We start from the raw sequence: 26,866 nt of genomic DNA on the forward strand, positions 1-26,866 counted from the left end.
TCTTTGAGTCTGTATAGAATGCTATCAGCTAGGTCCTGTGTACTCTTAGAAAGGCTACAATTATGGAGTTGCTCAAAAGTTTGTTCGATTAAACGACTTGTTTTATCAATATTTGCTACTCCTTTATCTATAATAAATTGTAATGTTCTAAATGAGAAGGATTTGAACAGACATATACTTTAATATGTATAATTAGACCAAGATGACCCTCTGGATACTTATAAAGTGCCTCCTACCTGACCAACAAATTAATTGTGGTCCCATGGTAAAAAAAATATATATATATATGTCCTCAGCCGCAGGTCCGGTCTCCGCTGCGCAGGGAGACCGGCGCCTATTACACAGCTTTACTCACCCTGTCCGTGGCTCCAGACGTTTAGCAGCTCCTTTCTCTGCTAAGAACCTGCGTCCTCTTGGCAGGTCTCCTGGAAATGCTCTTAGGAGCCGTGCCCAGCTTCCTGCACATACTTAAAACAGCAGGGCACCTGTTCGCTATTAGGGCTGTCTGTGTCATTATGCTCTGTGAATAAAAAGCACCCTCCCCTTAAGGGAGGTGCCTGGGCAACGTGTTCATTCTCTGGATAGTTGCCCCAGCTTCAGGCCACACTCTGCTGTGCTCTGCACCTTAATTATACCTCTATTTTCACAGAGTCCTCTTCTGGCGACTCCCATCCTGGACTCCTCTGGTCTCTCTGGTTCCCACTCCAAGTTGTCTTGCCTCTCCTCACGGAACCCTCCTGACCCAGTTACCGGTGGGATCAACCTTTCTGGACTTCATGGAGCTTCTGGGATTCTCTCCACCAGCAGGCCCAAGTATTCTACTGTGTTGCTGGTTTGTCAGTACAGGTCGTCCTCTGGTCCTGGTTTCGTGGCATTCAGGCCATCTGGTGTTGTGACGGGGGAATCCCTGTATAGGGGTACACCTAGCCCGGTGCTCCACTACATGGTACAGTGTTGTGATCCAGAGGTTATTTCCCTCTGACACCGTTTTCCTTTTTGTTGTTACCTTGTTAATAAATATCTTTTGGTTTATGAGATCCACTCTCCTTGTCTTTTGAGTATTGGGTATGCAGCCGCCACTGCACCATCAGTGGTCTAGTGAGTCCACTATACCTTGTTCCACCCTGTGGGCATTACAATATATATATATATATATATATATATATATATATTAATATATATATATATATATATATACCGTATATACTCGAGTATAAGCCGAGATTTTCAGCCCAAATTTTTGGGCTGAAAGTGCCCCTCTCGGCTTATACTCGAGTCACGGTCGGCGGCAGGGTCGGCGGGTGAGGGGGAGAGAGGACTGTCGCATACTCACCTGCTTCCGGCACTCCTGGCGCTGTCCCTGCCTGTTCCACGGTCTTCGGGTGCCGCAGCTCTTCCTCTGTTCAGCGGTGACGTGAGACCGCTCATTAAAGTAATGAATATGGACTCCACTCCCATAGGGGTGGAGCCGCATATTCATTCCTGTAAAGAGCGGTGTCACGTGACCGCTGACAGAGGAAGAGGCTGCAGTGCCCGGAGACCATCTGTCTAGATGAGGAGCCAGGGACGCCGGGAGCAGGTAAGTACGTCATATTTACCTGTCCGCATTCCACACACCGGGCGCCACTCAGTCTTCCCGTCCTCTTGCTCTGACTGTTCAGGTCAGAGGGCGCGATGACGTACTAGTGTGCGCACCGTCCTCTGCCTGAACAGTCAGTGCAGAGAGACGGGACGCTGAGGAGCTGCGGGCAGCAACTAGAGGTGAGTATGTCATTTTTTTTTTATTGCAGCAGCAGCATTATATATGGGGCACAGCTTTATATGGAGCATCTTATGGGGCAATAATGAACGGTACAGAGCATTGCATATGGGGCACAGCTTTATATGGAGCATCTTATGGGGCAATAATGAATGGTACAGAGCATTATATGGGGCACAGCTTTATATGGAGCATCTTATGGGGCAATAATGAACGGTACAGAGCATTGTATATGGGGCACAGCTTTATATGGAGCATCTTATGGGGCAATAATGAACGGTACAGAGCATTATATATGGGGCACAGCTTTATATGGAGCATCTTATGGGGCCATAAAGTTTGTGCAGCATTATAATGGGGCAAGTGACTGTACGGAGCATCTTATGGGGCCAAAACGCTTGTGCAGCATTATATGGGGCAAGTGACTGTATGGAGCATCTTATGGGGCCATAACGTTTGTGCAGCACTATATAGGGCAAATATCTCTATGGAGCATCTCATGGGGCCCTTATTACCCTTTATGCAGGATTATATGGGGCATATTTTAATATGGAGCATTATATGGGGCCCATCAAACTTTATGGAGCATTATATGGGGCTCCTGATTCAATATAGATATTCAAAAACACTTAACCTACTGATGTCTCCATTAATATTACTTTTATTGGTATCTATTTTTACTTTTGAAATTTACCAGTAGCTGCTGCATTTTCCACCCTAGGCTTATACTCGAGTCATTAAGCTTTCCCGTTTTTTTGTGGCAAAATTAGGGGGTCGGCTTATACTCTGGTCGGCTTATACTCGAGTATATACATATATATATATATATATATATATATATATATATATATATATACACACACCATGTTCCAAATTATTATGCAAATGACATTTTTCTCAGAATTTCCTATATGGTCGGTGCAAATGACAGTCAGTCTAGTAAAAGTCATCACCCATTAGAGTATGCATCAAATTTTATTGAAGAAACCTCCCAATGATAACAGTATAATCTCCAAAATGAATAAAAACTCAAAATACACTGTTCCAAATTATTAGGCACAGTAGAATTTCTAAACATTTGATATGTTTTAAAGAACTGAAAATGCTCATTTGTGAAATTTGCAGCATTAGGAGGTCACATTCACTGAACAAAAAAGCTATTTAACGCCAAAACATCCTAACAGGCCAAGTTACATGTTAACATAGGACCCCTTCTTTGATATCACCTTCACAATTCTTGCATCCATTGAACTTGTGAGTTTTTGGAGAGTTTCTGCTTGTATTTCTTTGCATGAAGTCAGAATAGCCTCCAGAGCTGCTGTTTTGATGTGAACTGCCTCCCACCCTCATAGATCTTTTGCTTGATGACACTCCAAAGGTTCTCTATAGGGTTGAGGCCAGGGGAAGATGGTGGCCACCCATGAGTTTATCTCCTTTTATGCCCATAGCAGTCATTGAATCAGTGGTATTCTTTGCAGCATGAGATGGTACATTGTCATGCATGAAGATGATTTTGCTCCTGAAGGCACGTTTCTGCTTTTTATACCATGGAAGAAAGTTGTTAGTCAGAAATATATATACTTTGTAGAGGTCATTATTCACACCTTCAGGAACCTTAAAGGGCCTTACGAGCTGTTTCCCCATGATTCTGGCCCAAAACATGACTCCTCCACCTCCTTGCTGATGTTGCAGCCTTGTTGGGATATGGTGGCCATCCACCAACCATCCACTACTCCATCTATCTGGACGATCCGGGGCTGCTCGACACTCATCAGTAAGCAAGACTGTTTGAAAATTAGTCTTCATGTATGTCTGAGCCCACTGCAACCATTTCTGCTTGTGAATACTGTTTAGGGGTGGCCGAATAGTAGGTTTATGCACCACAGCAAGCCTTTGAAGGATCCTACACCTTGAGGTTCGAGGGACTCCAGAGGCACCAGCAGCTTCAAATAACTGTTTGCTGCTTTGTAATGTTATGGGAGGTGGAGCCGCATATTCATTACTGTAATGAGAGGTACCATGTGACCGCTCAGTACTGGAGGAAGCTGGGGAGCCAGGGATCTGCATGGACCGCGCCAGCCGCCAGGAGTAGGTGAGTATAATTAGACAGCCCCCGGCCGCTCCCCCTCCCCTGCCGAGTCAGCTCCGTGATGTGCCGCTAGCTGAGGGTCCCTGGGGGAGCGGTGGGCCTAGGCACTGGCAGTTGCCTGCCCTTAACGCCGGCCTTGAATGGGCCCCCCTGTCTCGCCAGGGCCCCAGCACTTGCCCGGGTACGCCGCGTGCTGACGCCGGCCCTGGCAGTTCTTCTTTGTTTGATGGATTGTGACTATCAATCATCCTCTTGATTACATTCGAGAGGTTTTCAATGGGGTTCAGGTCTGGAGATTATATTCACTTACATTTGTTTTGTGTATGTAAACATTATATTTGAACATAGTATGTAATGATAATATGATCTTCAATGGAGAATGTAAAAGAAGAAGTTGGAAAAGGAAATGACATCACAATTTTTTTTTGGTTAAATAATACATCTTTACTAGTGATGAGCGAGTGTACTCGTTGCTCGGGTTTTCTCAAACACGCTCGGGTGACCTCCAAGTATTTGTTAGTGTTCGGAGATTTAGTTTTTGTCACCAGCTGAATGATTTATGTCTACTAGCCAGGCTGAGTACATGTGGGGGTTGCCTGGTTGCTAGGGAATTCCCACAGCTGACGTCAGCTGTTTGTGCGGGTGGGGTCTGTACGGGCCTCTCGGGGGTCTGTGCGGGCCTGGCAGGGGTCTGTACGGGCCTCTCGGGGGTCTGTGCGGGCCTGCTGGGGCCTGTATGGGCCTCTCGGGGGTCTGTGCAGGCCTGCCAGGGCCTGTACTGGCCTCTCAGGGGTCTTTGTGGGCCTGCCGAGGCCTGTACGGGACTCTGAGGGGTCTGTGCGGGCCTGCCGGGGCCTGTATGGGCCTCTCGGGTGTCTGTGTGGACCTGCTGAGGCTTGTACAGGCCTCTCGGGGGTCTGAACGGGCCCACCGGGGCCTTTACGTGCCACTCGGGGTCTGTGTGGGCCTGCCGGGGTCTGTACGGGCCTCTCGGGAGTCTGTGCGGGCCTCTCGGGGGTCTTTGTGTCTGTGTGCAGGCATCGTCTGATGGGACTACAAGTCCCATCGGGCTATGCCTGCTACAATAACAGTGATTGACACATTAGCTAATGATGGGACAGTAGTAGTCCCATCATCCGGCTAATGTGTTGAATTTAAAAAAAAACCACAAACATACATACTACATACATACAACATACTATATATTACATACATACTACATACATACATACATACAACATACATACAACATACTACATACATACATACTACATATATACATACAACATACCACCAACATACATACAACATACATACAACATACATACTACATACATACTACATACATACTACATACATACATACAACATACTACATACATACAACATACATACAACATACATACTACATACATACAACATACATACATACAACATACTACATGCATACTACATACATACATACTGCATACATACTATATACATACTACTTACATACTACATACATACAACATACTACATACATACTGCTTACATACTACATACAATACATTCAAACATTACATACAATACATACATATAGACATACAGTACATATAACATAGAGTGCATACTCACCATCACTTGTCACTTTGATCCCTGAAGCCAGTGTTATCTGTAAAAAATATTAAAATACCAAACAACCAATATACAGTACTCCCTGATCCGCAGAAATCCACGAGTGTCCCACGATGATCTCCCGTGGAGAACAGCAGCATCAGCTGATGCGACCACTCTCTAGGGGCTCCAGGAATACAATGACGGGAGGAAGATATCCTTCCCCACTGTATTCCTCCGCTGCTGTAAAAAAAATAGTCCCTAGTCTCGCTTTTGGCAATGCTGTGTGAGAAAGTTCCCACGCAGATTTTGCCATAAAGTGAGACCGTTGAACTATAGTAACCTCTCAGTGATGCACTGCAGGAGCCATTGTCTCCTGTCAGTGTGTCACTGAAGGTCCTATAGAGCAGTGACATCACCAGATGTCACTGTTCTATAGGGGAGATCTTGTGGGACACTCGTTATTAATTGGACTACGGCGGACAGGTAGTATATGGTTTATTATTTTATGTTTTTTGCAGGCGCTGAAGTATGGTAAGTATGGTTAAATTAAGGATATTAAAATACTTTTTTCTGGCTGTGTCTTTATTTTTTTTAACTCTTTCACTACTGTAGGATTAATAATGGATAGGCATCTTATTGACCCCTCTCCATTATTAACCCGGCTTAATGTCACCTTACAATAGCAAAGTGAAATTAACCCCTTATTACCCCATATCCCATCGCTACATGGGAGTGGGAAGAGAGGGGTAAGTGCCGCAAGTGGCGCATCTTACAGATGCGCCATTTCTGGGGCAGCTGCGGACTGGTATTTGTAGCCGGGGGGAAGGGCCAATATCCATGGCCCCTCTCTAGGCTATGAAGTGTACATAGATTACGTCATCCTCCAAGACCTCCAAGCCTCGCCCATGATCAATAAAGGTATATAAAGACACTACGTCAAAAGACGCTAATACTACCTCACCCTCCAAGTGCACTCCAACTTCTTCAAAAAATCAGTTGTATCCTTTGTAAAGGATTTACTATTTTTTATAATCCTAGTTTTTATCCTTTATTAAGGATTTACTATTTTTTATAATAGGATTAAAAATTCTATCCAAAAAAATACCCATTTTATTAAAAATTGAACCCACCCCCGAGACTATTGGTAGCCCAGGGGGTTAATTAGAGTCTTGTGGATTTTTGGAATTATATACAGCACTGGAGTACGAGGATTCTCTTCTAATAGATAATCATATAAGTCTTGATCTATTACCCCAGCATCTAAGACCTCTTTTAGGCATGTCTTAATCTCCTTGCCCACAGTGAACCTTGGATCACCATCCATTTTACTGTACACATTATCATCTCCCAATTGCCTCATTATTTCAGCGATATACATTGGCCTGTCCATGACGACGACCACTCCCCCCTTATTTGCTGGTTTAATGATAATGTCGCCATCATGGACAAGCTCCTGCAATGCCTCAAACTTTGTATCCGTGGCCCCTCTCTAGGCTATGAATATCAGCCCGCAGCTGTCTGCATAGCCTTTCTGTCTATAAAATATAGGGGGACCCCACGTCATTTTTTGGGGGGTCCCCCTATTTTAATTGCCAGTAAAGGCTATGCAGACAGCTGCGGGATGATATTCATAGCCAAGAGAGGGGCCATGGGTATTACCCCCTTCCCAGGCTACAAATATTGGCCCCCGGCCGTCGGCTTTCCCCCTCTGGTGCTGAAAATTGTGCGGGAGCTAACGCCGTTTTTTTTTCCATTTTTTTTTCAGTTTTTTTCTTTATGTTCATTTATCAACATCGGCCTATCTATGGATATATCTATCCAGATTGTGCATGATGGCCCCATGTTTCATCCGTTTTTTGCCGGACCCGTCAAAAAAGCTGTTTCCGCCGGACGGAAAACACATACAGAGGAACGGTTTTTCTGTCCGGCAAAAAAACGCACAACGACGGATCTGGCAAAAAACAGATGAAACGTGTGGCCATCAGCCGCAATCTGGCGCTAATACAACTCTATGAGAAAAAACGGATCCAGCAGAAAAAAAAACTGATCTTTTTTTTTTCAAAACTCGCCGGATTGTGCCTCACGGCAAAAACCTGATGTGTGAAATTAGCCAGATAGATATATGGATAGAAACATCTATGTATCCATAGATATATCTATAGATATTAATAAAAAAATAGGAACAGCACACATTTCATTTACTTATCTTCGGGTGCAAGGCCCCCAGGCAACCTGTCCATGGATTGTCCAGAGTATATAAGATTCAAAAAAGCGGGCAGCACTCCATATCATCTGAAGAATCTGTGCAGGATTTATTGAACCCACATGTCTGGGCAACGTTTCGGCTCCAAATGAGCCTTTCTCAAGCAGTGGGCGTTTCTCCAAAGTGCATATATATAGGCGTTTTAACAATACTTAATTGCCACTAATCATAGTTTACATTACATAAAGTGCAGTACATATACTAAAATCAAAGTGCACAAGTGCATTACATGTTATCAATATAGACTACAATTCACATAAAGTGCATGTGTGCTACAAGGTTGCGTGCTCACATATACATATGACATTCAACATCATTACCGCACATTTTACTGTTCAATAAATTATCCTGTTATTCGTGTACTACCGCTTACCCCTAAGGAAACATGCCGCTTATGGAGGACGCCATACACGCTACAGAGTGTTTTAATGGACTCATTGCGCATGTCCGAGCGCGTCATTATGGTGTAATGGATTACTGGCCAATCATCTACTCTGTGTGGCGTTTTCTGGAAGGCGCATGCGCACAGGCACCACATACCACCATCTATGTTGTGACATGTAACTATAAGTGTTTATACAGTGCCCACATCACAACACATTGTTCCGAAAATTCAGATATAAAACCATCCACTACTAACCTTCTTAAATGATTAAGCTACTTACTGGACAAAATTATGGAGCATAAACCCACCCTGACGCTCCGGACGACACCTTATTCAGGCAATCTCCGGGAGTCAAATAGCGTCCAAATGATGCAGTTAACCCCTCCAGGTCAAAAATGCATCAACTGTGTCAGCTAAAGGCAGTAGCACCACTGTCCCAAGATATTGTCAGATAGTTAAACTTGAACAGCGACAGTCAAATAACGTAGATGGTTACTTTAGATGATTATTCAAATTTTATTAATTACTTGGCCCATAATCCATTCACAACAAAATCAAAAAATTAATTATTGTATTTTATATATTTCTCATCTAAGAATCAATTCCTTTAATAGAATAAATATAAATTTCCGTCCTCCATGTTGGTATGTTATTCCAAGGTAAGTACTCCATTGATGGACAGCAATGTGCCTAGAAAAAAACAGATTTATAAAATTAGGGATATGCATAATAAAATAATACCCCTAAATCTAAAATAACAGTAACATACTGCTGCTTCTCAAGTCACAACATCACTAATTGGACTAGAGACACATACTTAGATAACCGTATGTATTTTGAAATCAACATTTAAACTCCTTGGCTTAAGGGTGTTCAATTCATAAATCCACATTAACTCTTTCTTCTTGAGCATTTGCTTTCTATCACCCCCTCGTCTCTGTATTGGTACAGCATCTATGATTTTACATTTAAGTTCTTTTTCAGTGTGTTTATATTCCGTAAAATGTTACAGGACTGGAAGGTCCGTTCTCTTTTTCCTTATGGTATACCGGTGTTGATTCATCCTGGTCTTAAATTCATAAGGAAAAAGAGAACGGACCTTCCAGTCCTGAAACATTTTTCGGAATATAAGGAGTGGGTTCAATAATAAGGATGTTGTTAAAAAAACTAAAACTACTGAATTTGATTTAAGTATGGTGGAACTGAGAAAAAATACAGATTTTTTACCACCTGTGAACTCGGCTGTAATTGATGCATTCGAAAAAGCAGTCAAGACGGATATTGAAAAATTGAGAAGTAATGCTAGAGAGGGGTATAAACACCCTAATATCTTGAAGGAAGAGTTTGAGGCATTGCAGGAGCTTGTCCATGATGGCGACATTATCATTAAACCCGCAAATAAGGGGGGAGCGGTCGTCGTCATGGACAGGCCAATGTATATCGCTGAAATAAAGAGGCAATTGGGAGATGGTAATGCGTACAGTAAAATGGATGGTGATCCAAGGTTCACTGTGGGCAAGGAGATTAAGACATGCCTAAAAGAGGCCTTAGATGCTGGGGTAATAGATCAAGACTTATATGATTATCTATTAAAAGAGAATCCTCGTACTCCAGTGCTGTATATAATTCCAAAAATCCACAAGACTCTAATTAACCCCCTGGGCAACCAATAGTCTCGGGGGTGAGTTCAATTTTTAATAAAATAGGTATTTTTTTGGATAGAATTTTTAATCCTATTATAAAAAATAGTAAATCCTTTATAAAGGAAACAACTGATTTTTTGAAGAAGTTGGAGACAGTGCACTTGGAGGGTGAGGTAGTATTAGCGTCTTTTGACGTAGTGTCTTTATATACCTCTAAAGCGGAATTATTTTTTGTTTGGCGATACGTTTTATGCGCAAAAACAGGGAACTGCCATAGGGGCCAATATGGCATATATTGCATATCCTCGTATGCAAATTTAGTCATGGAGGTCTTGGAGGATGACGTCATCTATGCATACTTCATAGCCTAGAGAGGGGCCATGGATATTGGCCCTATCCCCTGGCTACAAATACCAGTCCGCAGCCGCCCCAGAAATGGCGCATCTGTAAGATGCGCCACTTCCGGCACTTACCCCTCTCTTCCCACTCCCGTGTAGCGGTGGGATATGGGGTAATAAGGGGTTAATGTCACCTTGCTATTGTAAGGTGACATTAAGCCGGGTAATTAATGGAGAGGGGTCAATAAGACGCCTATCCAATATTAATCCTACAGTAGTGAAAGAGTTAAAAAAAATAAAGACACAGCCAGAAAAAAGTATTTTAATATCCTTAATTTAACCATACTTACCATACTTCAGCGCCTGCAAAAAATGTAAAATAATAAACCATATACTACCTGTCCGCCGTAGTCCAATTAATAACGAGTGTCCCACAATGATCTCCCCCTATAGATGTCACTGCTCTATAGGACCTTCAGTGAGACACTGACAGGAGACAATGGCTCCTACAGTGCATCACTGAGAGGTTACTATAGTTCACTGGTCTCACTTTATGGCAAAATCTGCGTGGGAACTTTCTCACACAGCAATGCCAAAACTGAGACTAGGGACTATTTTTTTTGTTACAGTGGTGGAGGAATACAGTGCGGAAGGATACCTTCCTCCCATCATTGTATTCCTGGAGCCCCTAGAGAGCGGTCGCATTTGCTGATGCTGCTGTTCTCCATGGGAGATCGTCATGGTACACTCGTGGATTTCTGCGGATCAGGGAGTATATTGATTGTTTGTTATTTTAATATTTTTTACAGATAACACTGGCTTCGGGGATCAAAGTGACAAGTGATGGTGAGTATGTACTCTATGTTATATGTACTGTATGTCTATATGTATGTATTGTATGTAATGTATGAATGTATTGTATGTAGTATGTATGTAGTATGCATGTTGTGTGTATGTAGTATGTTGTATGTATGTAGTATGTATGCTGTATGTATGTATGTAGTATGTATGTATGTTGTATGTATGTAGTATGTAGTATGTTGTATGTATGGTGTATGTATGTAGTAAGTTGTATGTATGTTGTATGTATGTAGTATGTTGTATGTATGTTGTATGTATGTATGTAGTATGTATGTAGTATGTATGTTGTATGTATGTAGTATGTATGTTGTATGTGTGTAGTATGTATGTAGTATGTATGTTGTATATATGTAGTATGTTGTATGCTGTATGTATGTTGTATGTTTGTAGTATGTTGTATGGTGTATGTATGTAGTATGCTGTATGCATGTATGTATGTAGTAGGTATGTTGTATGTATGTAGATTGTTGTATGTAGTATGTTGTATGTATGTGTGTAGTATGTATGTAGAATGTATGTTGTATGTATGTTGTATGTATGTAGTATGTAGTATGTATGTTTGTGTTTTTTTTTTACATTCAACACATTAGCCGGATGATGGAACTACTACTGTCCCATCATTGGCTAATGTGTCAATCACTGTCATCGTAGCAGCCATAGCCCGATGGGACTTGTAGTCCCATCGGACGATGCCTACACACACACACAACCCCCGAGAAGCCCATACAGACCCCGGCAGACCCACACAGACCCCCAGCAGCCCACACAGACCCCCGGTAGGCCCGTACAGACCCCAGCAGGCCTATACAGACCCACGGCAGACCCGCACAGAACCCCCACGGTCACGAACAGACCCCTCCAGCATACACAGACACGCAGTCTCCGCCCACGCACCGCCCACACTCCATTATAGCACATCATCATGTCATAATTTCAGCAGCCAATCACAGCTATGCCATTAGTTAACATGGCCAACATGCCTAACAGGATGTGCCCACACTTCTTAGGATCCTCAACTGGGTCATTGCATTATGTGAACTTCCGATTCCAGTGTCCGATATTGTAAAATTATTGGAACTCAGTATTGGAACTCCGATACAGCGAATATCGGCTGATACCCGATATTTGCAGAATCGGAATGCTCAACACTAGTTGTGACTAGTGTTGAGCATTCCGATACCGCAAGTATCGGGTATCGGCCGATACTTGCGGTATCGGAATTCCGATACCGAGATCCGATACTTTTGTGATATCGGGTATCGGTATCGGATCAATAGGGATGTGTAAAATAAAGAATTAAAATAAAAAATATTGATATGCTCACCTCTCCGGCGGCCCCTGGACATCACGCTGATAACCGGGAGGCTTCTTTGTTTAAAGTGTGCGCCTTTAGGTCCTGCGAATGACGTCCCGGCTTCTGATTGGTCGCGTGCCGGTCACATGGGCGGCACTCGACCAATCAGAAGCCGGGACGTCATTCGCAGGTCCTAAAGGCGCGCATTTTAAACAAAGAAGCCTCCCGGTTAGCAGCGTGATGTCCAGGGGCCGCCGGAGAGGTGAGCATATCAATATTTTTTATTTTAATTCTTTATTTTACACATCCCTATGGATCCCAGGGCCTGAAGGAGAGTTTCCTCTCCTTCAGACCCTGGGAACCATGAGAATACCTTCCGATACTTGATGTCCCATTGACTTGTATTGGTATCGGATATCGGTATCGGCGATATCCGATATTTTTCGGGTATCGGCCGATACTATCCGATACCGATACTTTCAAGTATCGGACGGTATCGCTCAACACTAGTTGTGACCCAATTTGTTTATATATGATCATTGTGAGCCATACTATATAAATCTGTACTGCTTTGAGGAGTTGTTTTGTGGGTTGTCACTGACTCTATATTAAGGCATGACTAGTACACTTACCCTTGGTGGTTTTTAAATGTTTTTAACAATGTTGTTGCTGTGTCCTGTTTGAAATTGTTTACATTGTTTATTTTGGATATGTTCATAAAATTTATATCCTTTTTTTCTTGCGGGTGTTCCCATTTTTGGGCATGTTCTTTCTCTTCTCTTTTCTTCTCACAGCCCCGGCCACCGGACACATTTATGAATTGTTTTGCTTCACGGCTGTGATCCGGAGGATACCGTTTCTTTTGTTTGCAAGGGTTTTTTTGGATATTAAAACCTAGGTTTACTTTGAACTTTCTTGGGTCCCTGATTCTTCACTTGCACAGCGTGTACACCGCTGCGCTACATATGGTTGGAGAATGCAGAGCAGTGTGAACTGAGGCATACCCCAAAGAGTGCTGTATGTCAATAGTTAAGCCAGCAACGCTACAGCTCAAGCCTGAGGACAAGATGGAGGAGCTGTTGAAACATATGGTCCATGCTCAGCAGCGGCAACATGAGCCACACCTTCAGCAGCAGGAGCAGCAATGTGTCCAGCACCAGCAGCAGCTGCAGTGTCAGGGGGTGCAGCAGGAGCAGCAGTATCAGCAACAGCAGCAAACAAATAACTTATTGATGCAGCACATCGCGGCTATGCGAGAGGCAGGTCCATCAGCGACCACATTTTGGTCGGAAACCCTTACGCACGAAGGAAGATGGTAGCCAAGGATGACATGGAGGCCATCCTTACTATCTTTGAACACACTGCGGAGTGGGAGAGCTTGCTGGTGACCCAGTGGGCTGAAGTGGTGGCAAACTTCCTGACGGGAGATGCACAGAAGGCCTACCTGGACCTCAGTCAGGACAATGCCCTGGACTATGGGAAGCTGAAAGTTGAGATCCTTGCCAGACTGGGGGTTAATACATATGTGCGGGCCCAATGGGTGTTCCAGTAGACCTTTTCCGAGACTTGCCCTGCCCAATTTCAGGACTATGACTTGCTGTAACTGATTAAAAAATGGCTCCAGCCTGAGACATAACCTCTTTCAAGATGGTAGAGAGGGTGGTGGTCAAATGGCTGGTGAGGGCTCTGCCAGCAGCCATACAGCATTGGGTGGGACAAGTGGTCCCTGGCACTTTGGTGGTAGGACTGATAGAGCGGTATACAGCCACTCATGACTATATACGGACACTGCTCCACTTCGGCTGTCACGTAAGGCCCAGGAGCCGGGAAAAAGTTAACGACCCTCCACCGGGGCCAATACGGATCATGCCCATACCGAGAGGATATCTTAAAATGAGTGTGACAACAGACCCATGTCCCCTAAATCGGCCCCAAGGTTCCGTCGTGTCGCAGTTGTTAAGTGTTGGCAATGCCAATGGCCAGGACATGTGGTTGCCAACTGCCCCCTAACAGCAGAACCCATGGACTGTGGATATACGCGCCGTGTGTCTATGTTTGCCCAGCCAGTCTGTACTGCCACTACAGGCCTTGCCGGTCCTGAACCTCAGCTGTGCCAAGCACTCATTAATGGGTACCAGACGGACGCTCTCTTGGACTCGGGGAGCTTGGTGACTCTGGTGCACAGGTCACTGGTTGCTGGGGACAATCCTAATGGATGGAAGGTGGGGATGGTGTGCATACATGGGGACCTTTGAGAGTACCCAAATGCGGAGGTTATGTTTTCCACCCCATGTGGAGAGATAAAACATGTAGTGGGAGTGGTAAAGACTCTTCTGTATGGGACTGTATTGGACAAAAAAGCATGCACTAAGCATAATCCGGATCCATGAAAAAGTGACAGGGAATAATATAATAATTATATCAATTTTATTTAATGGCAATAGAGAAAAACCAATAAAATATTACAATAAAATCATGTAAATATATGTATATATCTTCAATATGTGCACAAATCATGATGCAATATCCATGAGGCTGGTAAATTTTCTATTATGTACTATATATCCCGAATAGGCAAATTTTGTATCACAGGAAAGGAAAATGTATTGCATGTGCTATACAGAAATAAGAAAAATATGTAAAAAACACCCGTGTATAAAAGATAAAAAACAATTAATCAATCATATAATATCCCAAAAATTCATATTGAGGGGCAAAAAGTGCTAAGTGCAAAGTTATTGAAATGCTACCTGCTTAAAAAGTGCATGTAGTGCAAAAAAGTGCATTAGAAAAAGTGCTGTGTGCAGAAGCAATCAAAATGCCACTTACTTATAAAAATGGGGGAAATATTCCAAGACCGCCAGATACTTTGTCAGGGTGTGGGTCCGTATGGGACTATATTGGGAAGAGACTTACCACTGTTCTGGTCCCTGTGGGAAACCAGGGTTATACCTCCTAGGTAACTGGTATTCCGCTCCCCGAGCTGGAGGTGTCACCTGGTAAGTTCAGGACCGCCCAGCTTCAGGATCCCACTCTGACCTGGGGCACGGAAAGAGTAATCGAGGTGAATGGGGTAGCTCAGCAACCGGGTGCAGAGATAGAGTTTCCCCAGATGACGATCAACCAGGAGTTAGGTACAGAGTTGATAAATCAGGGATGAGGTGGAAGAACAACTTGTAGTGCCCCAATCCTATCATTGAATGGTGCTCGACATGGCTCACACTCGCTGGGAGGGCATTTGGGGGCCAAAAAGATGCAGGAGCGCATACTGCAGCGTTTTTTTTTGGCCAGGTGTCTATGCTGAGATCCAAAGGTACTGCGATACGTGTCTGGAGTGCCATTTGTCACAGGTATTTTTCATGCAGCATGAAGTTGCATACATGATTTAATAAGAATAGGTGTTTTTTCCTCATCTATTCAGTAGTATTGTACATTAATATATTATAGTACATTTCTCATTTTAATGTGTTTAATGGAGTTTTTATCCATGAGTGTCTTTCACGTAGGAGGTCACTAGATAGTTTTTAAATTTCTGGTTTTGCTTTTAAAAATATATAAAAGTCTATTGATTGTTATTTAAACCTTACTCTATTAGTGCTTATTCTGTTCACCACCCCAAAATGAAGGTATTATAGTGTAACGGATGGATTGTTGTATGCTTGTCAAGCACATGATGTTGTTTGGATCATTGACTGATTATAAAGGTGTAGAGCAGACAGCTCTGCAAAAACTCTGCCTGTGTGAGGGAACACAGATCAGAGTGGGTCAAACTCCTGGCACCCCTCAGTGTAATACGGTGGTGCAGTCGGCCCCAGCAACCGGACGCATTTACGGACTGTTTTGTTCCCCGGCTGTGATTCGGAGAATACCATTTCTTTTGTTTGTAAGGTTTTTTTTGGACATTAAAACCTACGTTTACTTTGAACTTTCTTGGGTCCCTGCCTCATCGCTGCCCTACAGCATTTATTGCATAGAAAGTCTCCGCTGTATACAGGTCCTTCTCAAAAAATTAGCATATAGTGTTAAATTTCATTATTTACCATAATGTAATGATTACAATTAAACTTTCATATATTATAGATTCATTATCCACCAACTGAAATTTGTCAGGTCTTTTATTGTTTTAATACTGATGATTTTGGCATACAACTCCTGATAACCCAAAAAACCTGTCTCAATAAATTAGCATATCAAGAAAAGGTTCTCTAAACGACCTATTACCCTAATCTTCTGAATCAACTAATTAACTCTAAACACATGCAAAAGATACCTGAGGCTTTTATAAACTCCCTGCCTGGTTCATTACTCAAAACCCCCATCATGGGTAAGACTAGCAACCTGACAGATGTCAAGAAGGCCATCATTGACACCCTCAAGCAAGAGGGTAAGACACAGAAAGAAATTTCTCAACAAATAGGCTGTTCCCAGAGTGCTGTATCAAGGCACCTCAATGGTAAGTCTGTTGGAAGGAAACAATGTGGCAGAAAACGCTGTACAACGAGAAGAGGAGACCGGACCCTGAGGAAGATTGTGGAGAAGGACCGATTCCAGACCTTGGGGAACCTGAGGAAGCAGTGGACTGAGTCTGGTGTGGAAACATCCAGAGCCACCGTGCACAGGCGTGTGCAGGAAATGGGCTACAGGTGCCGCATTCCCCAGGTAAAGCCACTTTTGAACCATAAACAGCGGCAGAGGCGCCTGACCTGGGCTACAGAGAAGCAGCACTGGACTGTTGCTAAGTGGTCCCAAGTACTTTTTTCTGATGAAAGCAAATTTTGCATGTCATTCGGAAATCAAGGTGCCAGAGTCTGGAGGAAGACTGGGGAGAAGGAAATGCCAAAATGCCTGAAGTCCAGTGTCAAGTACCCACAGTCAGTGATGGTGTGGGGTGCCATGTCAGCTGCTGGTGTTGGTCCACTGTGTTTCATCAAGGGCAGGGTCAATGCAGCTAGCTATCAGGAGATTTTGGAGCACTTCATGCTTCCATCGGCTGAAATGCTTTATGGAGATGAAGATTTCATTTTTCAGCACGACCTGGCACCTGCTCACAGTGCCAAAACCACTGGTAAATGGTTTACTGACCATGGTATTACTGTGCTCAATTGGCCTGCCAACTTTCCTGACCTGAACCCCATAGAGAATCTGTGGGATATTGTGAAGAGAAAGTTAAGAGACGCAAGACCCAACACTCTGGATGAGCTTAAGGCCGCTATTGAAGCATCCTGGGCCTCCATAACATCTCAGCAGTGTCACAGGCTGATTGCCTCCATGCCACGCCGCATTGAAGCAGTCATTTCTGCCAAAGGATTCCCGACCAAGTATTGAGTGCATAACTGAACATTATTATTTGATGGTTTTTTTGTTTGTTATTAAAAAACACTTTTATTTGATTGGATGGGTGAAATATGCTAATTTATTGAGACAGGTTTTTTGGGTTATCAGGAGTTGTATGCCAAAATCATCAGTATTAAAACAATAAAAGACCTGAAAAATTTCAGTTGGTGGATAATGAATCTATAATATATGAAAGTTTAATTGTAATCATTACATTATGGTAAATAATGAAATTTAACACTATATGCTAATTTTTTGAGAAGGACCTGTAGATCTGCATAGCAATGCGGTCTTAATCCCTAAAATGTCAGATCTGCAGCCAGTTTTTTCATATGAATTATCATATTTTGTTTGACATTAAAACCCATTGATGATCATTAGAAATATAAATGCGGAGCTATCTATTGTAGCCATCAGATAATATGAAAGTGATTCTGTCTTAATTCTTTGCTTGCTTCAACTCCCTCCTTGAAAAGTCAGCAACACTTGGACAGTCCTCAGTTCCCTGTGTATTCATAATGTATAGGTATTTATAAGCCATTAGACCATGTGCACACGTTCAGTAACATAGTAACATAGTAACATAGTAACATAGTTAGTAAGGCCGAAAAAAGACATTTGTCCATCCAGTTCAGCCTATATTCCATCATAATAAATACCCAGATCTACGTCCTTCTACAGAACCTAATAATTGTATGATACAATATTGTTCTGCTCCAGGAAGACATCCAGGCCTCTCTTGAACCCCTCGACTGAGTTCGCCATCACCACCTCCTCAGGCAAGCAATTCCAGATTCTCACTGCCCTAACAGTAAAGAATCCTCTTCTATGTTGGTGGAAAAACCTTCTCTCCTCCAGACGCAAAGAATGCCCCCTTGTGCCCGTCACCTTCCTTGGTATAAACAGATCCTCAGCGAGATATTTGTATTGTCCCCTTATATACTTATACATGGTTATTAGATCGCCCCTCAGTCGTCTTTTTTCTAGACTAAATAATCCTAATTTCGCTAATCTATCTGGGTATTGTAGTTCTCCCATCCCCTTTATTAATTTTGTTGCCCTCCTTTGTACTCTCTCTAGTTCCATTATATCCTTCCTGAGCACCGGTGCCCAAAACTGGACACAGTACTCCATGTGCGGTCTAACTAGGGATTTGTACAGAGGCAGTATAATGCTCTCATCATGTGTATCCAGACCTCTTTTAATGCACCCCATGATCCTGTTTGCCTTGGCAGCTGCTGCCTGGCACTGGCTGCTCCAGGTAAGTTTATCATTAACTAGGATCCCCAAGTCCTTCTCCCTGTCAGATTTACCCAGTGGTTTCCCGTTCAGTGTGTAATGGTGATATTGATTCCTTCTTCCCATGTGTATAACCTTACATTTATCATTGTTAAACCTCATCTGCCACCTTTCAGCCCAAGTTTCCAACTTATCCAGATCCATCTGTAGCAGAATACTATCTTCTCTTGTATTAACTGCTTTACATAGTTTTGTATCATCTGCAAATATCGATATTTTACTGTGTAAACCTTCTACCAGATCATTAATGAATATGTTGAAGAGAACAGGTCCCAATACTGACCCCTGCGGTACCCCACTGGTCACAGCGACCCAGTTAGAGACTATACCATTTATAACCACCCTCTGCTTTCTATCACTAAGCCAGTTACTAACCCATTTACACACATTTTCCCCCAGACCAAGCATTCTCATTTTGTGTACCAACCTCTTGTGCGGCACGGTATCAAACGCTTTGGAAAAATCGAGATATACCACGTCCAATGACTCACCGTGGTCCAGCCTATAGCTTACCTCGTCATAAAAACTGATTAGATTGGTTTGACAGGAGCGATTTCTCATAAACCCATGCTGATATGGAGTTAAACAGTTATTCTCATTGAGATAATCCAGAATAACATCCCTCAGAAACCCTTCAAATATTTTACCAACAATAGAGGTTAGACTTACTGGCCTATAATTTCCAGGTTCACTTTTAGAGCCCTTTTTGAATATTGGCACCACATTTGCTATGCGCCAGTCCTGCGGAACAGACCCTGTCGCTATAGAGTCACTAAAAATAAGAAATAATGGTTTATCTATTACATTACTTAGTTCTCTTAGTACTCGTGGGTGTATGCCATCCGGACCCGGAGATTTATCTATTTTAATCTTATTTAGCCGGTTTCGCACCTCTTCTTGGGTTAGATTGGTGACCCTTAATATAGGGTTTTCATTGTTTCTTGGGATTTCACCTAGCATTTCATTTTCCACCGTGAATACCGTGGAGAAGAAGGTGTTTAATATGTTAGCTTTTTCCTCGTCATCTACAACCATTCTTTCCTCACTATTTTTTAAGGGGCCTACATTTTCAGTTTTTATTCTTTTACTATTGATATAGTTGAAGAACAGTTTGGGATTAGTTTTACTCTCCTTAGCAATGTGCTTCTCTGTTTCCTTTTTGGCAGCTTTAATTAGTTTTTTAGATAAAGTATTTTTCTCCCTATAGTTTTTTAGAGCTTCAATGGTGCCATCCTGCTTTAGTAGTGCAAATGCTTTCTTTTTACTGTTAATTGCCTGTCTTACTTCTTTGTTTAGCCCAATATTTGCTCAATATTTCACATCATTATCTGAAAGCCAAAATCAGGAGTGGAACAGTCAGAGGAAGAGTGTAATAGAAACATGTCACCACTTCAGCTATTTTTTTTCCTGATTTTGGTTTGCAAATGCTGATGTAAAATACTGGCCAAATACTGAATGTGTAAATGTTGCCTTACTTTGTATTTTTATTGTTCGTTTGATCTAACAGAGCCATCAGGTCTAGTTGGCTTAGCTGAACAAGTTATAAGACAGAAGTATGTCTGCAATTAGAGGCATCCCTTCAGGTGTTTGGAAAACAGCAAATATATTGCCACATCTTAGTGTCTCGAGTCAATCCTCCTTCTCATTTACATTGTGGTTTTTCATTGCCCCTTCCTGGACCTGTCTCTTGTCTGTCACAGCTCATCTCGCATCCCATCTTCTTTCCCATAGTTCATCTCACACACCTCCCAGCAGTCTCGACTTGAAGCCCCCACCTGTCAGTCTTCTGAAGAAGTCTGAATATGTGCCCATGAGAGAAGGGTTAGAAAGTACTAGAAAATCAGAATACAACTATCCTCCTATTTAATGTAACGCTGAAGAATAGACTCAATCAAACCTTTCTTTTTAATGAACAGTTAAAATTATTATTATTATTATCTATATAATATTTTTATTTATATAGCCCCAACTTATTCCGCAGCACTTGACTATTAAGCGGTGACATGTATAGACAATAAAAACATCACAAAGTAACACATAGTTCAACCATTAAAGGAGGAGTGAGGGCCCTGCTCAAAAGCTACAATCTATAAGTTAATGTGTTATTCTCATCTTCAAGATCCTACCCCAATATGTAGAATGTCTAATAATAGCACATACCTCTAATTTGAAATGTAGTATAGTTTTTTCTGAAAATTCTTCTGGTGAGCTGCGATGAACTCACCTCTGCACTGTGAGATTTTTTCTCATGGTGCTGAGGTCCCTGCTGTTTAATCCAGCTGGGAACACAGCCTCAGTGACAGGCGGTAACCTCGACGATGTCACTGCTACTCACTGAGGTTACGTTCTCAGCAGCTCATTAATCAGTCGTTCTCAGCCTGGACGGTCGCATCTTGGCACCCTCCAGGTTGAAAACTATTAGGCCGGCGTCACACTTGCGAGTTCTACGGACGTAAGAGCGCAGAAACTACGTCCGTAAAACTCGCAAAATATACGGCACAATTATTCTCTATGCCCCTGCTCCTATCTGCCGTATTTTGCTGATCAGTATTATACGGCTTTCTACGGCCGTACAAAATGGCAGCATGCTGCGTTTGTCACTGTACTGCGCAAGAAATACGCCAATGAAAGTCTATGGAAGCGTGAAAAATACGGATTACACACGGACAAGCAGTGTGACTTGCGAGAAATACGCAGCGCTGTTAGAGAGAAAAGCCGGTAATTCAGTGCGGTGTACAGTAAAATCACACTGACAGCTTACAGTAGAATAGGTAGAATAAATGTGTACACATAGAATAGGTATATATATATATATATATATGTCAGTGAGACACATATATGTATATATATTAATATTTATTCCAGCGCTATACAGCTTGAAAGCCGGTAATTCAATTACCGGCTTTTTCTTTCTCCTTCCTAAAACCCGACATAATTTGAGACATGGTTTACATACAGTAAACCATGTCTTCTCTCCATTTTTTTTGCAGATTCCACACTACTAATGTCAGTAGTGTGTATCTGCAAAATTTGGCCGTTCTAGCTCTTAAAATAAAGGGTTAAATGGCGGAAAAAATTGGCGTGGGCTCCCGCGCAATTTTCTCCGCCAGAGTAGTAAAGCCAGTGACTGGGGGCAAATATTAATAGCCTGGAGAGGGTCCATGGTTATTGGCCCCCCCCCTGGCTAAAAACATCTGCCCCCAGCCACCCCAGAAAAGGCACATCTGGAAGATGCGCCTATTCTGGCACTTGGCCACTCTCTTCCCATTCCCGTGTAGCGGTGGGATATGGGGTAATGAAGGGTTAATGCCACCTTGCTATTGTAAGGTGACATTAAGCCTAATTAATAATGGAGAGGCGTCAATTATGACACCTATCCATTATTAATCCAATTGTAGTAAAGGGTTAAGTAAAACACAAACACATTATTTAAAATTATTTTAATGAAATAAAAACAATGGTTGTTGGAGTATTTTATTCTACGCCCAATCCAGTCACTGAAGACCCTCGTTCTGTGAAAGAAAAAACATAATAAACCAACAATATACTTACCCTCCGCAGATCTGTAACGTCCAACGATGTAAATCCTTCTGAACGGGTTAAAACATTTTGCAGCAAGGAGCTTTGCTAATGCAATGCTACTCCTCGCTGCAAAACCCCGGGGAATGAGTCTAAATATAGATCAATGAGCTATATTTAGCTTCATTTGCGGTGAGGCGCCCTCTGCTGGATGTTCATAGATCGTGGGAAATTTCCTACAAAGCCTGGGAGCCTTCTAGGTAAGTTCCCACGATCTATGAACATCCAGCAGAGGGCGCCTCACCGCAAATGAAGCTAAATATAGCTCATTGATCTATATTTAGACTCATTCCCCGGGGTTTTGCAGCGAGGAGTAGCATTGCATTAGCAAAGCTCCTTGCTGCAAAATGTTTTAACCCCTTCAGAAGGATTTACATCGTTGGACGTTACAGATCTGCGGAGGGTAAGTATATTGTTGGTTTATTATGTTTTTTCTTTCACAGAACGAGGGTCTTCAGTGACTGGATTGGGCGTAGAATAAAATACTCCAACAACCATTGTTTTTATTTCATTAAAATAATTTTAAATAATGTGTTTGTGTTTTATTTAACCCTTTACTACAATTGGATTAATAATGGATAGGTGTCATAATTGACGCCTCTCCATTATTAATTAGGCTTAATGTCACCTTACAATAGCAAGGTGGCATTAACCCTTCATTACCCCATATCCCACCGCTACACGGGAATGGGAAGAGAGTGGCCAAGTGCCAGAATAGGCGCATCTTCCAGATGTGCCTTTTCTGGGGTGGCTGGGGGCAGATGTTTTTAGCCAGGGGGGGGCCAATAACCATGGACCCTCTCCAGGCTATTAATATTTGCCCCCAGTCACTGGCTTTACTACTCTGGCGGAGAAAATTGCGCGGGAGCCCACGCCAATTTTTTCCGCCATTTAACCCTTTATTTTAAGAGCTAGAACGGCCAAATTTTGCAGATACACACTACTGACATTAGTAGTGTGGAATCTGCAAAAAAAATGGAGAGAAGACATGGTTTACTGTATGTAAACCATGTCTCAAATCATGTCGGGTTTTAGGAAGGAGAAAGAAAAAGCCGGTAATTGAATTACCGGCTTTCAAGCTGTATAGCGCTGGAATAAATATTAATATATATACATATATGTGTCTACTGACATATATATATATAGACAGTATATATATATATTTTCTTTTCTTTTTGGGACACATGGATCACTTCTATAGCGGTATGTTGGTTTGGCAAGCCTGCGAGAAAACCACGCAGTACGGATGACATACGGAGGATGCCATGCGCAAAAAACGCTGACACACCCTGCCTACGGAGGAGCTACGGACCACTATTTTCGGGACTTTTCAGCGTATTACGGCCGTAATATACGGACCGTATTGTTTTACGCTGTGTGTGACGCCGGCCTTAATCCTCAGACATGGATTATGGTGTTGGACAGAACATCGGACAGGTGAGGGATATTGTTGTTTTTTTATTTCTGTTTAATTACAGGGAGGAGGGATTCAATGGAATGGGTGTTAGGTGAGTATAACTGTGTTTGTTATTTTTAAATAAAATGTGTATGTAGACACCTCTTCATTAATAATCGATGACTTAATGTCACCAGACAATACAAAGATGACATCAACCCCACAAATATTACCCCTCTTGCCACCGCTACAGGGCAAGTGGAATGAGCCGGGCCAAGCGCCAGAATTGGCACATCTAATAGATATGCCTTTTCTGGGCGGTTGCGGGCTGCTATTTTTAGTCCTGAGAATACCAGCCCTCAACTGTCAGCTTTAGCAAGGCTGTTTGTCAAAAATAGGTGGGACCCCAAGCTGTTTTTTAAATTATTTATTTAAATAACACAGGTCTGCGAATAAAAAGCTGTTTGATTATTTTCATCTAATTTCCATGTATTTTGGTGTGCTGAAAATGAAAAAAATATTGAAAAAAATCCTGGACGTCAGGATTTGCCACAAAATGCAAAATTCTCTTCAAATTTAGTACATTTTTCTCAATTTTTGGTATTTTATCAGGGTTTTGAAAGTCAAAATTACTATTAATTAATTCATATTAATGCATTGAAGATATATGTAACAACCCTGCTGGCATCACTGCATGGCCTTCCATCCCCCACCTGAATTACACTCACACTCACTTACTTCTCTGGGCCGTGTGGTGACTTCTCTCTGCTGCCAGCTCCATGCTGTGAGCCTCATGTCTGCTGTCTGCTCTGTGCATGCTCTGTCTGTGTGCATAGGGGGGCGGCACCAGCAACTCCTGTTTCTTATAGAGACTGTGTGCACCTTGCTAAGGTGTCCCTGGCCAATCGCCATGAGGCTTCGTGTATTTAAGACATCCCCACCCATTGGTGGGGGCCTGTGCAACTTACTCCCTCAGTCAGTTCCTTGCTGCTGAGGTGCCAGGCCCTGTCTCGTTTACTCTCGTGTCTGCCACCCAGGGGGGCGTTGTACCCTGGTCTGTGTCCTGTGTAGCCACCCAGTGGGGCTTAGTACACTGGCCTATGTTTCTGTGTAGCCACCCAGCGGGGCTTCGTACCCTGGCCTATGTCTGCCACCCAGAGGGGCATCGTACCCTGGCTTGTGTCCATGTCTCTGTGTCTTGTCTCGTTCCTGACTCTGTCTTAGTCTAGTCCTATTCCGGTGTCCGTTTATATCCCTGTCTTGGTTTGCCTTTTCTGCTGTGCGTACTCTGTGTCTCGCTTTGCACTCTGTATCTAGCTTTGTTCTGCTCTGCCCTCTGTGTCTTGCTTTGCTCTGCTTTCGGCTCCGCTCTCTGCGACCTTGCTTTGCTCCTTGCTCTGCATTCTCTGACCTTCCTCTGCACTATGTGTCTTGCTCTGCACTCTGACTCTGCTCTCAGCTCTGCACTCAGTGGCTTTGCTGTCAGCTCTGCTCTCTGTAACTTTGCTCTGCACTCTGTGGCTTCGCTCTGCGGCTCCGCTCCTTGCGGTTCTACCTGGCTCCGCTCTTTGCGGTTCTACTTCTCCTGCTCTTGGCTCCGCCTCCTGCATTTCTGCACTTGGCTCCAGCTCTTGGCTCTGCCTCCTGCGTTTCTGCATTTGGCTCCACCTCCATCTCTTGGCTCCGCCTCCTATGTTTCTACACTTGGCTCCGCCTCCAGCTCTTGGCTCCGCCTCCTGCGTGTCTGCACTTGGCTCCGCCTCCTGCTTTTGGCTCCGCCTCCGGCATCTGTTATTGGCTCTAGCTCCTATGCTTTCGCTCTGCATCCGCTCTTGCGGTCTTCCTCTACCTTTTCTTAAGTCCTCCTGTCTAAACAGGTTCTTACCTGTTTTACATACCTGTCTGCAGACTGGTCCCTACCGGTTCTTCCAGTGTACCAGCCTTGTCCGCCTGTCCTGCCAGAGAGCCAGCTGTACTTGCCTGCCTACCAGAGAGCCAGCAGTGCCCACCTGCCTGCCAGTGTCTCTGTTGTACCCGTCTGCCTGTGTCCCAGCCGTGCCCACCTGTCTGCCAGAGTGCCAGCTGTGCCTGCTTGCCTGTCTATGTTCCGTTCCCCGGTGGGATCAGCAGCCACAGCCAGACACCACCCTGGAGTGGTACCTGGTAGCTTCCTATTGCACAAGTCTGACCTCACCATCAGAGGCTCGAGCGAACACCTAGGAAGCTACTTAGTTACGCCCCTTCCAGGGAAGTTTGGTCTGTGGTCCAGTGGGACCGCACGCCCACGCCAAGCAGTCTGGGCGCGAGCGTGAAAATATACAAGACCCTCACTACAAAAAAATCATCGGACGAATGCTGAAAGCATTTCAAGCTTTAGGTTGCCTGATGACATTGAAAGTGCATTTCCTCCATTGCCACCTTGACAACTTTCCTGAAAATTTGGGAGCTGTGAGTGAAGAGCAAGGTGAATGATTCCATCAGGACATTAAAGAGATGGAAAGAAGATACCAGGGAAGATGGAGCATTACAATGATGGCAGACTACTGTTGGACGCTTCAGAGAGACATTCCAGATGCTACTCACAAGCGTAACTGTACCAAGAGAAGCCTCACAGGAAAGAAGAATCGATTTTAGTGTGTTAGTGAGCTCATTGCGGTTAAAAAATGATTTTCATGAAACATTTGTAATAAAAAATTAATTTTGAGTCTATTTTCATTTATTTTGAGGTTTTGTCTTATTTAACATAGTTACTTAAATTGTCAGAAAACGTGATGTCCTATGACAAAACGGAGGTCATTTTCGGATTCAGCGAACTTAAAAACAAAGATTAAGTGGAATAACCAAAACAGCTCTTGACAAATTTTTTTTGCAGACCTGTGTATAATTAAAGGGAACCTGTCACCTGAATTTGGTGGGTCCTTTTTTGGGTCATATGGGCGGTGTTTTCAGGTCTTTTATTAACCCCTTTTTTCCCCGCTGGCCGCACGTTGGTCACGAAATTGACTTGCTGTTGATTCGCTTTCCTCTC

The 26,866-nt window shown here is 43.2% G+C and overlaps 1 long non-coding RNA gene across 1 annotated transcript in view; it reads right to left on the reverse strand.

Moving 5' to 3' along the window:
* Positions 1-8,680: 8,680 nt before the first annotated feature.
* LOC138670743 (uncharacterized) overlaps positions 8,681-26,866 on the reverse strand; it is a 454,879-nt gene continuing 436,693 nt past the window's right edge. Inside the window, exon 3 of the long non-coding RNA XR_011319378.1 lies at positions 8,681-8,784. This is a non-coding gene — a long non-coding RNA (uncharacterized lncRNA). The remainder of the gene's footprint in view (positions 8,785-26,866) is intronic.

Source organism: Ranitomeya imitator, chromosome 3 (genome assembly GCF_032444005.1).
Source record: "Ranitomeya imitator isolate aRanImi1 chromosome 3, aRanImi1.pri, whole genome shotgun sequence".
Lineage (NCBI taxonomy): Eukaryota > Metazoa > Chordata > Amphibia > Anura > Dendrobatidae > Ranitomeya > Ranitomeya imitator.